The sequence below is a fragment of the Mustela putorius genome, unplaced genomic scaffold, assembly GCF_011764305.1.
Source record: "Mustela putorius furo isolate JIRA1106 unplaced genomic scaffold, ASM1176430v1.1 tig00000095_pilon_pilon_pilon, whole genome shotgun sequence".
NCBI classification, from domain to species: Eukaryota; Metazoa; Chordata; class Mammalia; order Carnivora; family Mustelidae; genus Mustela; species Mustela putorius.
In genome coordinates, this window is record NW_025421280.1 from 9,533,565 (window position 1) to 9,546,259 (window position 12,695).

Here is a 12,695-nt window from a genome sequence, read left to right on the forward strand (position 1 = left end):
ACAGTGGAAGGAGGAAATTGAATTCAGCTCAGTAGCTGGCACTGCTCACAACCAAAGGCAAAATTAGAAATAATGAGGATAGCTGCAGAGGTGGAAACTTAAGGATGATGGGTAGTTACCTTTTTAAAGATTTAACCTCTACGCATATTCATTCTATAAGCTGTGCCAGGTGCCAAGAGATCCAAAATTTTGAGTTCTAAGTTTGCTTTCTTAATCACAAGTGTAAGCTACAGGCGAATTCTCCCAAAGAAACATTCACCAGTAATAGCAAAATGAAGGAAGAGAAAATTTTAAAATACAAAATAATAGGAGCACCTGGGTGGCTTAGTCAGGTTAAAGCATCTGCTGTCAGGTTAAGCGTCTCCCTTCAGCTCAGATCACTGGGATCTTGGGATGAAGCCCTGCACCGGGCTATGCTTCGGACTCCCTGTTAGGAGGGAAGTCAGCTTCTCCCTCTCCCTCTGCAGCCCCCCTGCTTGTGCGCTCTCTCTATCTCTCTCTCACTCTCTCCCAAATAAATAAAATCTTAAAAATAAAAAAATACAAAATACAAATAGTAAGTTTTAACTTTAAATTGAATAAAGACCAAGTGTTCTAGGGACTTAATATTGGCCCATAATTTTAAACTACTGACAAACTTGATTTAAAATCTTCACTTAAAGCCTTTAAGTAGCTAAAAAAGAGAGAGAGAAAGAATAGAAAAATGTTATGGGAAAAAATGGAGAAGTCAGACTAGCATTTAGCTATAAAAAGAAGCTGACTATATAAAGTTCTAGTGCACTGCCTTGGATGCAATAAAATGCAAAGATTAAACACATTGTTAAAAATAATTTCCAAAATCTTTCTACTGATACAGGTTTTACTGACATGACTGTAAATATCACAACCTATGGACCCAGCAGTTAAGAGCATGAGTTCTAAAGCCGGTCTGCCCAGGCCGAATCCTTGTGCTACCATATGTGGTGTAATTCTGGGGAAACCATTTAACCTCTCTGTACCTGTTTCCTCATCTATAAAATTAGTAAAACAAGAGTATCTACTTTATGAGGAGAATCAGGAAACCTCACAGTACAAAAGCACCCCGTATGTGTTAGCTATTTTTATTAACACCATGTCTGTCACACAGAAAGTCCCAATTTTAATGGAACCATGCTACTGTGTCAGGTCAGTCTTACAGAATGAAGAATGGTTTTAGTTATGTCAGTCCTCACTCTACCAGTTGTCGGGACTCCCCACTGACCACTGAAGTCAGTAAAAGCTTCTCACCTAGCACTACAGGCCCTCATAAGTTGGATCCATTTCACCACAACCACAGTGCTCCCTCCGGCAGGTACTCTACAGTCCTGCCAAAATAACCAATCTATAGCTTCAAACATGCTCCGCACTCCAGAGCCCTGGCACCCAGGCTTTGTTCATAAAGATCACTCTACTTATCATATTTTGTGTCTGTTGGTTTAAATCCTACTTGCTCAACCAAGGACCTCCTCAAATACCGCTTCTTTAATAAAATCTTCCCCGATTCCTCACACGTAAGCACAAGAGAACTCATCTCCACCTCTAAATCATGGGATTTCATGGATTGAGGTTAAGAATTCATGCTCGAGGGACGCCTGGGTGGCTCAGTAGATTAAGCTGTTGACTTCGGCTCAGCTCATCATCCCAGGGTCCTGGGATCAAGTCCCACATTGGGCTTCTTGCTCAGTGGGGAGACTGCTTCTCTCTCTGCTTCTGTCTGCCACTCTGCCTGCTTGTGCGGTCTCTCTCTCTCTGACAAGTAAATAAATAAAATCTTTAAAAAAAAGATTTTATTTATTTATTTGATAGACAGAGATCACAAGTAGGCAGAGAGGCAGGCAGAGAGAAGAGGAAGCAGGCTCCCTGCTAACAGAGAGCCCGACTTGGGACTCGATCACAGGACCCTGGGATCATGACCCCAGCAGAAGGCAGAGGCTTTAACCCACTGAGCCACCCAGGTGTCCCTAAATAAATAAAATCTTTAAAAAAAAAAAAAAAGTTCATGCTCAAAATCAAGGTGGCAAAGAGATATATGCTTAGTCTTCCCAGGGTCAAACGTTTGCATTCCCAACATAAGGGTGTTACTGGGAGTTTAGAATGTACCTACCCACGAACCTGGGATGTGCGGTGGCCAGTTCCCACAGTTAGTCAGCAAAATGCTTTAAGGCTGAACTCTAGGACTAACAGTGCAGGTGAGTCAGTGCAAAGGGAAGGAACAACACATCTTCTTCCTTCTTTCCTCAGCAAAGTTCTAGCTCTGAGCAAAGTCCTAGATTCCACAAATTCAACCCCCCTGACTTTTCCCCATTCTTTGTGATCCTGTAGCCATCTGGGTTTGTACTGCTTCCCAAAGGACAGACTGTTCCACAAAGGCTTTCATCCCCTGTCCACCACCAAAATAAAACCTTCCTTTTCTTAGCAAACATAGATGGCATGCAGATTTAACTATTTTTCATTAAACATGTGAATGAATGAATACTGTTTTCTGTCTTCAACCCCTAATCCTAACACATATTCTCTCATACAGAAGGGAGACCTTAACCCCAAAGACTTTATAGATGTGGTGGTCCCTAAACCTGTCTTCCTAGAAACACACCATTACTGCATCCCCATGGCCATTCTGATTTTAAATGCTACAATCTATGAAAGAAGGCAAAGTTTCTGACATTTTAACCTCTTTAACCTTTTATGGATCAATGTAAAAATCTTGAGGACTCTTCTCCACCTTCTACCACAATCTCCTCCCCACCAAACTGCTCCAAGTAAAGGAACTTCAGCAGAGGCAGAACAGAATTGAAACAAAATTGCTACTGTTGAGTCTACCATTGCTACTTTCCAGAACCTCTTGCCTCTCTCCACTTCAGAAAACAGGTATTTTCACAAAGCATTAGGATTTTTCCAAATAGTTTCTGTGGGGGAGTGGCAGCAGAGGACAGCAATCATATGTAAGTGGTTAGTAAGCTAGAATCTGACTTATCAGGTAACTTCTTAAAAACAGAGCCAAATAGATAAATGGGATTTCACCAAAACCATCAAACCTTTGGGCTTCAAAGGACACCTTCAGGAAAATAAAAAGACAACCCACAGGGAGAAAATTTTTGCAAACTGTGTATTCTAATGAGAGACTTGTATCTGGAACGTATAAAGAATTCTTATAATCCACAAACAGGGGGAGGCAAATAACCTAATTTTTAAAACTGGCAAAGGATTTCAATAGACGTTTGTCCAAAAAGATAACACAAATAACCAACAGCAAAGGAAAAGATATCCAATATCATTTTTCATTTCAGAAATACATACATGGGTGAAATAGGAAGCTCAGTGAGTTAAGCGTCTGCCTTCGGCACAGGTCATGATCCTAGAGTCCTGGATCAAGCCCTACTTCAGGCTCCCTGCTCAGAGAGGAGCTTGCTTCTCCCTCTCCCCCTACCTGCTTTTCCCCTGCTTGTGCACATGCTCCCTCTCTCTGTCATATGAATAAAATCTTTAAAAAAAAAGAGAAATCCATATAAAATCCACAAGAGTTACTGATTCCCACCCACTAGGTTGTCTATTATCAAAACAAAACAGAAAATAATAAGTCTTGGCAAAGATGTAGAAAAATTGGAATTCTTGTATATTGCTGGTAGGAATGTAAAATGATACAACCCCTGTGGAAAAGTCTGGCAGTCCTTCCAAAGGTTAAACACAGATTTGCAATAAGATCCTATAATTCTACTTCTAGATATATACTCAAAAGATTTGAAAGCAAGGACTCAAACACAGATTTGTACACCAATATTCATAACAGCATTACTTACAACTAAAAGGTAGAAGCAATCTAAGTGTCCATCAACTGATGGAGGAATAAAATTGTGCATATCCATACAATGGACTATTATTCAGCCACTAAAAGGAGTAAAGTACTAATACATGCTACGACATAGATAAGCCTGAAAAACAAGCTAAGGAAAAGAAGCCTGACACAAAAGGCCACATATTATATGATTTCATTTCTATAAAATATCCAGAATAAGCAAATCTCTACACACAGAAAACAAACAGGTGGCTTTCAGGCCCGAGGGGAGGGGAAAATGAGGAGTTACTACTTGATGCAAATAGGGTCCTCCTTTGGGAGTAATGAAAATGTTTAGACCTATATGGAGGGGACAGTTATACAATACCATGAATACATTAAAGATTATTAAATGGGTAAATCTGTGGTATTTGAATTATATTTCAATTTTTTTTTAAGCCAACATTAAACTTGGAAAATTTCACACAGAATTCCAGATTGACTTCTGAAAAATCTCTATGATCTCACACCATTGGCCACAAGGTCCCTCAGGACAAACATCAGTGGGAGTGAGACATGTCCTGGAGTCTATCTCTGCCACTGCCTAACTCTGGACCTTAACAGGACAGGCTTTGTCTCTGCCTCAGTTAGCTTTTCTATAAAAGGAGGACCATAACAATATCTATACCTCATCTATGCAGTATCATAACAGTATTCTACCTTATCAACTTGTTACAAGGAGTCAACTATGTAATATGCTTAGAATAGCACTTGTCGCATAGTAAGTACTCATTAAGTGTTAGCTAATTTTATATTTTATACTTTATAATCCTCATCCTCTTTGTAATGGAGGTAAATCGCATTTGCTTTTCATTTTTTGTTTGTTTTTACAAATGAAAGTATAGCATATAATGTAGCAGTCCCAAAGAAAGAAGTAGAAAGACAGCCAAGGTAAAATTTTTTAAAAGCAAATTGCAAGGGGACACCTGGGTGGCTCAGTGGGTTAGGCCTCTACCTTAGGCTCAGGTCATGGTCCCACCGTCCTGGGATCAAGACCCGCATCAGGCTCTCTGCTCGGCGGGGAGCCTGCTTCCTTCTCTCTCTGCCTGCCTCTCTGCCTACTTGTGATCTCTGCCAAATAAATAAATAAAATCTTAAAAAAAAAAAAAGCAACTTGCAAAGTACTTGCATAATACATGCCTATTTTTGTGAAACAGTAATAATGATGAGGATGACAAGTCTATGCATAGGAAACAGTCTAGATAATTCTGGACTTATGGAAAACTGGAAGTGAAAGAATGTAATTAAAGGGGCTTTTATTAACATACATATTTATATAATGTTGCAATTCTTCCAGCTTTATTGGAATATAAGTGAAATATAACATTATGAAAGTTGAAGATGTGCAAATTTTGATACACCTACTGAAAATGATTACCACAGTAAGGTTAAATGACACATCCCATCTCCTCATATAGTTACTTAAATTTTTTTTTAACAACCTTTTCTAAAACCAGGAACTATAATATGGGTTTTTTTTTTTTTTTAGGAGAACCCCTAAATTCATTTTGTTTGAAGCCTTTGTATGATTGTCACAAAATTTTACCAAGTAAATAGCAGTTATCACAGATTGGTAAGACCAGAAGCCATTTACTTTGCTTTGAAACACAGAAGCGGGGATTCCCAAAACACCAACCTCTCTTTAGTCCCATTCTTTCTCATGGAATACATGCTGTTATACTTTACAGCCTCCAGCAGAAGAGATTCTAGCAGGCAACACCTTTCAGTACCTGGCCCAACATCCTTTTTCCAGCTTTACCATCCATCAGTCCCCCTTACAAAGATTCCACTTGAGCTACACAGAACCTAAAATACACATCTCTCAAATGTTTTTCTGTATGCCATTCTTCCCCCCCCCCCCCCCGCCCGACTGAGGTAAAATTCACATAACATAAAATTCACAATTCTAACCACTTTAAAGTATACTACGTGGTATTTAGTACATACACAGCATGCTACAACCTTTGGGTTGTACCCATTAAGGAAAGCCTGTACCCATTAAGCAGTCAATCCCCATCTCCTATCCCTCCCCAACATCTGTTTTGTCTCAATAGATTTGCCTATATTAGATATTTCACATAATTAAAACCACACAATATGGGGCCTTTTGTGTCTGGTGTCTTTTCAGTTAGCATAATGTTTTCAAGGTTCATCCATGTTGGAGCACATATCTGTAATTTATTCCTCTTTACGGCTAAATAATATCCCATTGTGCGGAGGTACCACAATTTATCTGTTCATCAGTGACGGGCATTGGGCTTGTAGCTACCTTTTGGCTATTTCTGCATGCCATTACCTTTCCCTTCCTTCACTTTCACCTCCTAAACAAAGTCAAGCTTTCATGTGAGTTTCAAATTAACTCTTACCCTCCCCAGTTTAGCCTGTCCCAAAGTTCTCAACCTCTGAATTCCTTCTCCACTTCCATAGGTGAGGGAGCAAACTGTCACCAGATGGCAGAATCCCAAAGGCTTATTTAGGTTTACTCAAACTGTTTTTCTTAAATTAGTTGCTAACATTAAAAAACTCAGGGAAAATAACTAAATTTGAGTTCAGGTCCCTTAAAAATCTGCCTGGCTGATTCCAATAACCATAGCTGACCTGGTTTTTACCCTTGCCCCTTACAGCCTATCTCAATATAGCTGCCACAGCACTTCTATTAAAAAAGTCACAGTGGTGCCTGGGTGGCTCTGTCAGTTGAGCGTCTGCCTTGGGCTCAGGTCATGATCCTCAGGAGGTCTGGGTCCTGGGATTGAGCCCCACAACCAGCTCCTTGTTTTCCTCTTCCTTTGCCTGCCACACCCTGTAAGCATGTGTGTGCTCTACCTCTCTGTCAAATAAACAAACAAAATCTTAAAAAAGAAAGAAAGAAAGAAAGAAAGAAGAAAGAAAAAACAGAAGTCAGATCAAGTCATTCTTCTACTCAAAATCTTCCAGTGGCATCCCACTCCTCCCAGAATAAAAGGGCCGAGGGATGGCCTTTTAAGGTTGTACTCACTGGTCTTGTACCTATCTGATCTTATTTCCTACCATTCTCTTGCCTGCTCAAGCAGCTCTGACTCTCACCTTTCTCAGAAGGCTCAGGCAGACTCCTGCTTTAGGCCTTTGCATGTAACAACGTTTGCTCCTTCATCTTTATGCACAGATCTCACCTTCTCAAAAAACCTACCCTGACCACCCTTATTTAATGCTAAAACTCCCCTCATCAGCACACATGATTCTCATTATCCTGACCTGCTTTTTCTAGCCAATTCTCATCATCTAGTATAATGTATTTACTTACTAGATTTTCTATGATCTGTTTCTTTCCATGAAAAAGTAGGTGGCACAATGGCAGGGACTTTTGTCCCTCTGCTTTGCTAATTAATCCCCAATGCTCAGAGAGCACAGCATGACATAGGTAGGCACTCAAACATTTACTTAATGGGTACTGGGCCTATAATCAGTTGGCATGAAAAGGGGCTGCCCTTCAGACTGGTCATAAATTTGACAGTTTCTAACAGTGCTACCTGGCCCATTTCAGTACTCTACCTGTCTGGACTTGAGTTCGTCACACTTCTTGCAGACTTGAGTTTGTTATGCTTCCTCCTTTCCTTCCCCTTGTCATTGACCTTCTGGTATCAAATTAATCTTTCTGTCTGAACACTATTCAAAAAAGAATAAGTCATGGGGCGCCTGGGTGGCTCAGTGGGTTAAGCCTCTGCCTTCGGCTCAGATCATGATCTCAGGGTCCTGGGATCAAGTCCCGCATCGGGTTCTCTGCTTGGCAGGGAACTGCTTCCTCCTCTCTCTCTCTCTCTCTGCCTGCCACTCTGCCCACTTGTGATCTCTGTCAAATAAATAAACAAAATCTTAAAAAAAAAAAAAAGTCATAACTGTAACCTGAGAAAACCACCTCCTATTCTCTTTTCCTCTTCAAGGACAATCCCTCTGCTCGCAGTTCTAGAAGCTCAGTTGAACAACTACAGACTAAAGAGCTCCTTTAGCATTTCTGTCAAATGTGTTTTCTCTCTACCTCCCTACCTCCCCTCTACCACCACCCTCACCCCCCACCCCTGACCACTGTTGCTCACCACCATCTAAGAAACCACTGGTGCTTTCCAGATATTCCACAATGAATGCCATCCTTTGTGATGACTTTGATGATCCCTGAAGGATACCTCTGAAATGCTGGCCTTTCAGCTTTAGGTCAGAAAATTTTAGGTGCCCCTTTTGAGGGCAGAGACTTCAGAGCCATCCTGTCACATGCTCCAAGCACCTAAACAGAACTGCTACATTCTCCCTGAAGCTCCTGTTTCTGTTTGTAAAGTTATCTTTGAGGATGAGTTATTCATGTTGTTCAAAATGTTTCCATCTTTGCTACAGTTGTTTCAGCCTAACTGAAGCACTGCATTTGTCGCCTAAATACACAAGTTGATCAATTTCAGAAGCTGAATGGCCTTTGGTCCTCCCTGTTTGGCTCATGCTCAGTTTTATCCCTCAGTGACTCATCTTACATTGCATCTTAAGCTCTAGCTCCCTCATTCCTCTCAGGAGTAGATAGGAAAATGGATTTTTTGTTTTAATAAAAATTCCTCCAGGACTTTTTCCTCTTTTTCATAGTATGTGAAACTTACCACCCTCCTCCCCTAATATTAAATGCACAAAGGCAAATACGTAGTGAGAAACTCAATTAATAGTGATTGTTATTGGGGTGCCTGGGTTGCTCAGTGGGTTAAGCCTCTGCTTTTGGCTGAGGTCATGATCTCAGGGTCCTGGGATTGAGCCCCGCATCGGGCTCTCTGCTCAACGGGGAGCTTGCTTCCCCCTCTCTCTCTGCCTGCCTCTCTGCCTACTTGTGATCTCTGTCAAATAAATAAAATAAAATCTTTAAAAAGAAAATAGTGACTATTATTTTTGTAGTGATCTGGGACTGCCCATGAGCACACAGCACCTGGCAGTCTAGGCAAAGGCTCTGGGCCCAGAGCGTGTGTCTGAAGAACTCCTGCTTCTTTTAAAATTCGCTTAGGATCTTCCCTGCTCTGAGCAGCTGGGTCAACATTGTTTGAAGAGAGAAGAAAACAGGAGTGAGGGAAAGTGGAACTGAACAGAAACATAAGAGCACATCTTTGAACCAATTCCTAGGAAAAGGTGGAGAGAGATGGACAGTGGGAGATGGTCCTATCTCCGAAGTCTTCCTACAGTGTTAATAAGTTGGGGATGGTCATTTAGCACACTTTTTCTTTTGACACACAGCAAATAATACTGTACTCTTAAATTCAGTGTCATTTCCTATTACAAGATCATATTCAGGGTTATACTGGAGATCTTACTCAGATACCCTGAGTTTTAAAAATTATCATCCTTTGGTAAAAATCTAACTCTGTTATAATCAGAAGCATTGCATTTATTCGGCTGTGCTATGTTGGGACAGCCAGTTACCTTTTCTTTGGAGGGCAGGCCAAAAATTCTGATTGATTCACCAGTGGATCTTCATCTGCTGTGATTGTGGAAGCTCTTTCTTCTTAATTCTGTTTAGATCTACAAAAAGAGAAAAGGAAAAAAAGGATGAAACAATGGATAAAGCTAGTCAGGAATCTATAATCTGATTTGCTGCCAGATGTTCTGAAATTATTATAACTCTCTTGAAATGTCGAAGTGTTAAAATTAGAGGCACTTTACCAATTTTCTAACAAATGCAATTCATTTTTTTTTCTTTTTACAGTGAATTTAACTGGCTATATTTACAATAACCTAAGAACAAATGACTATTCAATGTGTACATAGAGGCAGCCTCCTGGGGCTTAAAATCATTGTGTGTAATTTGCCACTAATGACTTTTCACTTAATTTTTGAAATGGTTATTCAGAGAGCCTGCTCCTATGAAACCTGTCAGTATCACAAATTTAAAACACACACTGAATGAGATTATTATTTGGAAAGCTCACTCAGTCCTTTATTATTCAGCAATTCAGAAAAGTAATTCATAACACTACAAATAGAAAACAAAAACTCAATTAAGCCATCCTCCTAAAAAGCACCAGGGAATTATGTGTTCCACCATGCACATATTTCCATAGATATGCGTACATATATATTGCAAGTAGAATGTGGTTACTATTAAAATTAACTCGGAGAAGAGCACTGAGTTAAGAAGTCAAGGGACTGGAGGTTAACAAACCAGAGTTAGAAATTAAGCCAGTTTTCAAGTCAGACAGGCAGCACAAGAGAAAACAGCAAATACAGGTAATGACACAGCTTCAAAGCAGATGCTCTCAGGGTGTAAAGCATAAGGCAAGCTGATTTCATATGAAAAATTCACTATTAACATACTTCTCTTCCTATAATCCTCAAAAGCTATATACCAAGGCTAGATGGCAAGAAGATTGTTTTGCTTAACTTCCACTCTAAGAGAGTAAGCCAAAATTTTCTATGGTCTGAGAAAAAGTCAGGAGCTGAAATTCTATACCATGTTTTGAACATTTATTCATAATTATCTTTACTGGCTCTTTAAGTTATCCTGGGCCGTATCCTTTCCCTCTTCCTTTTAAAAACAGTTTCAGTTTCATCCATCCACAAAATGTTATTCAGTAATGTAAGCATTCATAATCATCCCTCCAATTGTTATAAGCCAGTTGTTTGTCTTCCTTGGATTTCTAATTCCTTCCTAGTCTCCTATCTTTTAGAATTTTTCTCTTATTTCCATTTTAGTGTTCTTTTTCTGCCTTATTTCCAATAAAAGCCACTATCTTGCTTAACATGTCTGTCCTGAGCCAAAATTCATTTCTCTGCATCTTAAATACTTTACAGCTATGCAAAATCACTCAAAGGAAGCTACAAATTACCAGGATAGAGACAGCCAATAAAGATGTTATGTTAGAGATAACCATTCAGCCCACTGACAGTGATTCCTTCAGAGTAGACTAGAGGTGGAACAACACTGGCATCAGATTAAACTCTGTGCTTGCTAGCATGAATTCACTGGGTCAAGCTTTTTTTCCATTTTCCATCAGGATACTCCAGCCATATCCCCAAAGTACCCAAGGAAGTCATCAGATTTTGGGTGCCATGAAATCGTCCCCAAGACAGCATTTACCTTTAAAAGAATTCACCATTTACTAGCCTGCATGCCTCAAAAATGCTTTAAAGGAAATTCTATTCTTAGAGGAAAAAAGGTAGTGGCAGTTACTAAAAATAAGCATTTAAAAATAGCAAGTTCTCTTAGAACAGGGGGCAGAAAGGCAATTACCCTATGTTTGTATATGTTCTTTTTTATCTTCACAAGAACATTGTACTCAAAAGAGCTCTTGTTATGGTCCCCATTTTACTAGAAAGGAAACAAACTGAGAGAGATCATAATTTGCTCAAGATTGCCCAATAAATAAATGGTTTGGAATTGGAACTAGAGGGAGGCTTTTGATGTTATTTAGCTCCCTTGTATACCAAACTGCCTAAACAGTGACTTAATTTTGTTTTGCAAAGACAAAGATATATTGTTTAAAAGGTAGACTGTAAAGCATTTTCTAAGAATAGGAAAAACTGGACAGATTTTATTCATTTACCAGCTAAAATGTAACAAACGTTCAATAAATATAATTTTTAATAAGATAGTTTTTAAAAGACAGGCAGTGAGAGATGAGAGAGAAGGAAATAAAAAAGATACAGGAATGCCTGAGTAGCTCAGGCAGTTAAGCATCTGACTCTTGGTTTGGCTCAGGTCATGATCTTGGGGTCCTGGGATCAAGCAGAGCTTACATCGGGCTATGCACTCAACAGGGGAATCTGCTTGAGATTCTCTCTCTCTAAGTAGGTAAATCTTAAAAAAAGAAAAAGAAAAAAAATTATAACTTGAATTTCTCCAAAGTTCTGAGAGAAGCATACATTTATTTATTTTTTTGGGGGGGTAGGCAAGATTGTAGAAGATGCCCTTCTTCTCTAGAGGAGCTGCCTAGCCCATGGTGATCCTTTTTCCTAAGTACTATGTAATTCTCAACTCTCTGCCACATGATATTTGTATTATGTGATCCCAAACTCCTCCTCTGCTTTGGCGAAAGGACACATGACCCAAACTGAGATATTCCATTTGGTCTCCTTGGAATTAGAATTTGGAATGAAGAGGTTCTGCTCTGGGCTGGACTGTAAGCTACTCCCACGTATTCTCAGTCTATAAGAAAAAGTCGGTAAGCAAAGAGAAAAAACATGCTGCTCAGAGAGAATCCAACCTAGGAGGCCACGAAATCCCAGAAGAGAGAAAGAGAAGAAGTTTCTGTTGTTGGGGGGAAGGTAGGGCTGTTCTTGGACTTTCCTGTCCCAGGTACAGTCCTCCAGAGGCCCAAAGCATTTCCTTCCCCAAGGGTTTAAGAATCCCACAGACCTGTAAAGTAGATGGCTCCTCTCTTCTCAGCTTAAATGTTAATTGATTCTTGATAAGTGCAACAAAAATTACCTTGCTCAAGACAGTGAAAACTTTTGTTTTAAGAAGGGCAGATGTCACCAGAATTTGTTGTAAAAAGAGGTTCTGTGAAATGCTCAAGGGTTCAGAAAAATTCTCTCATCTTTAAATAGAGAAAAGCCCACACTGTTAGGTGAGCAATGTTATATCAACCTTTATGGGGAAAAGGACTTATTTTCTAGGAGAACATTTTTATGTAATTTTAAGACTCTGAGAGCCTCACTGTAATTATTTATTATACAGTCGAGTCTGTCAAAATTAAACAAAAATGCAATAACCATGATTGTGGAAAGAAAACCAGGCTAAACTGAGTCAGTCTTGTATTGAAGCATACCAATACGAACTTTCTTTTTATTTCTTAAACCTTCTTAAAATCTAGAAGCTTGAACACCTAGGTACCTACCTAGGTGCTTGGAG

The 12,695-nt window shown here is 39.6% G+C and overlaps 1 protein-coding gene across 5 annotated transcripts in view; it reads right to left on the reverse strand.

Annotated features, from left to right (window-relative positions):
* Nucleotides 1-12,695, reverse strand: part of ATXN7 (ataxin 7) — a 137,320-nt gene that overhangs the window by 95,266 nt on the left and 29,359 nt on the right. For all 5 annotated transcript variants that reach the window (XR_006606193.1, XM_045078123.1, XM_045078117.1 and 2 more), the window contains exon 2: nt 9,269-9,367. The gene's annotated coding sequence lies outside the window, so the exon portion shown is untranslated. The remainder of the gene's footprint in view (nt 1-9,268; nt 9,368-12,695) is intronic.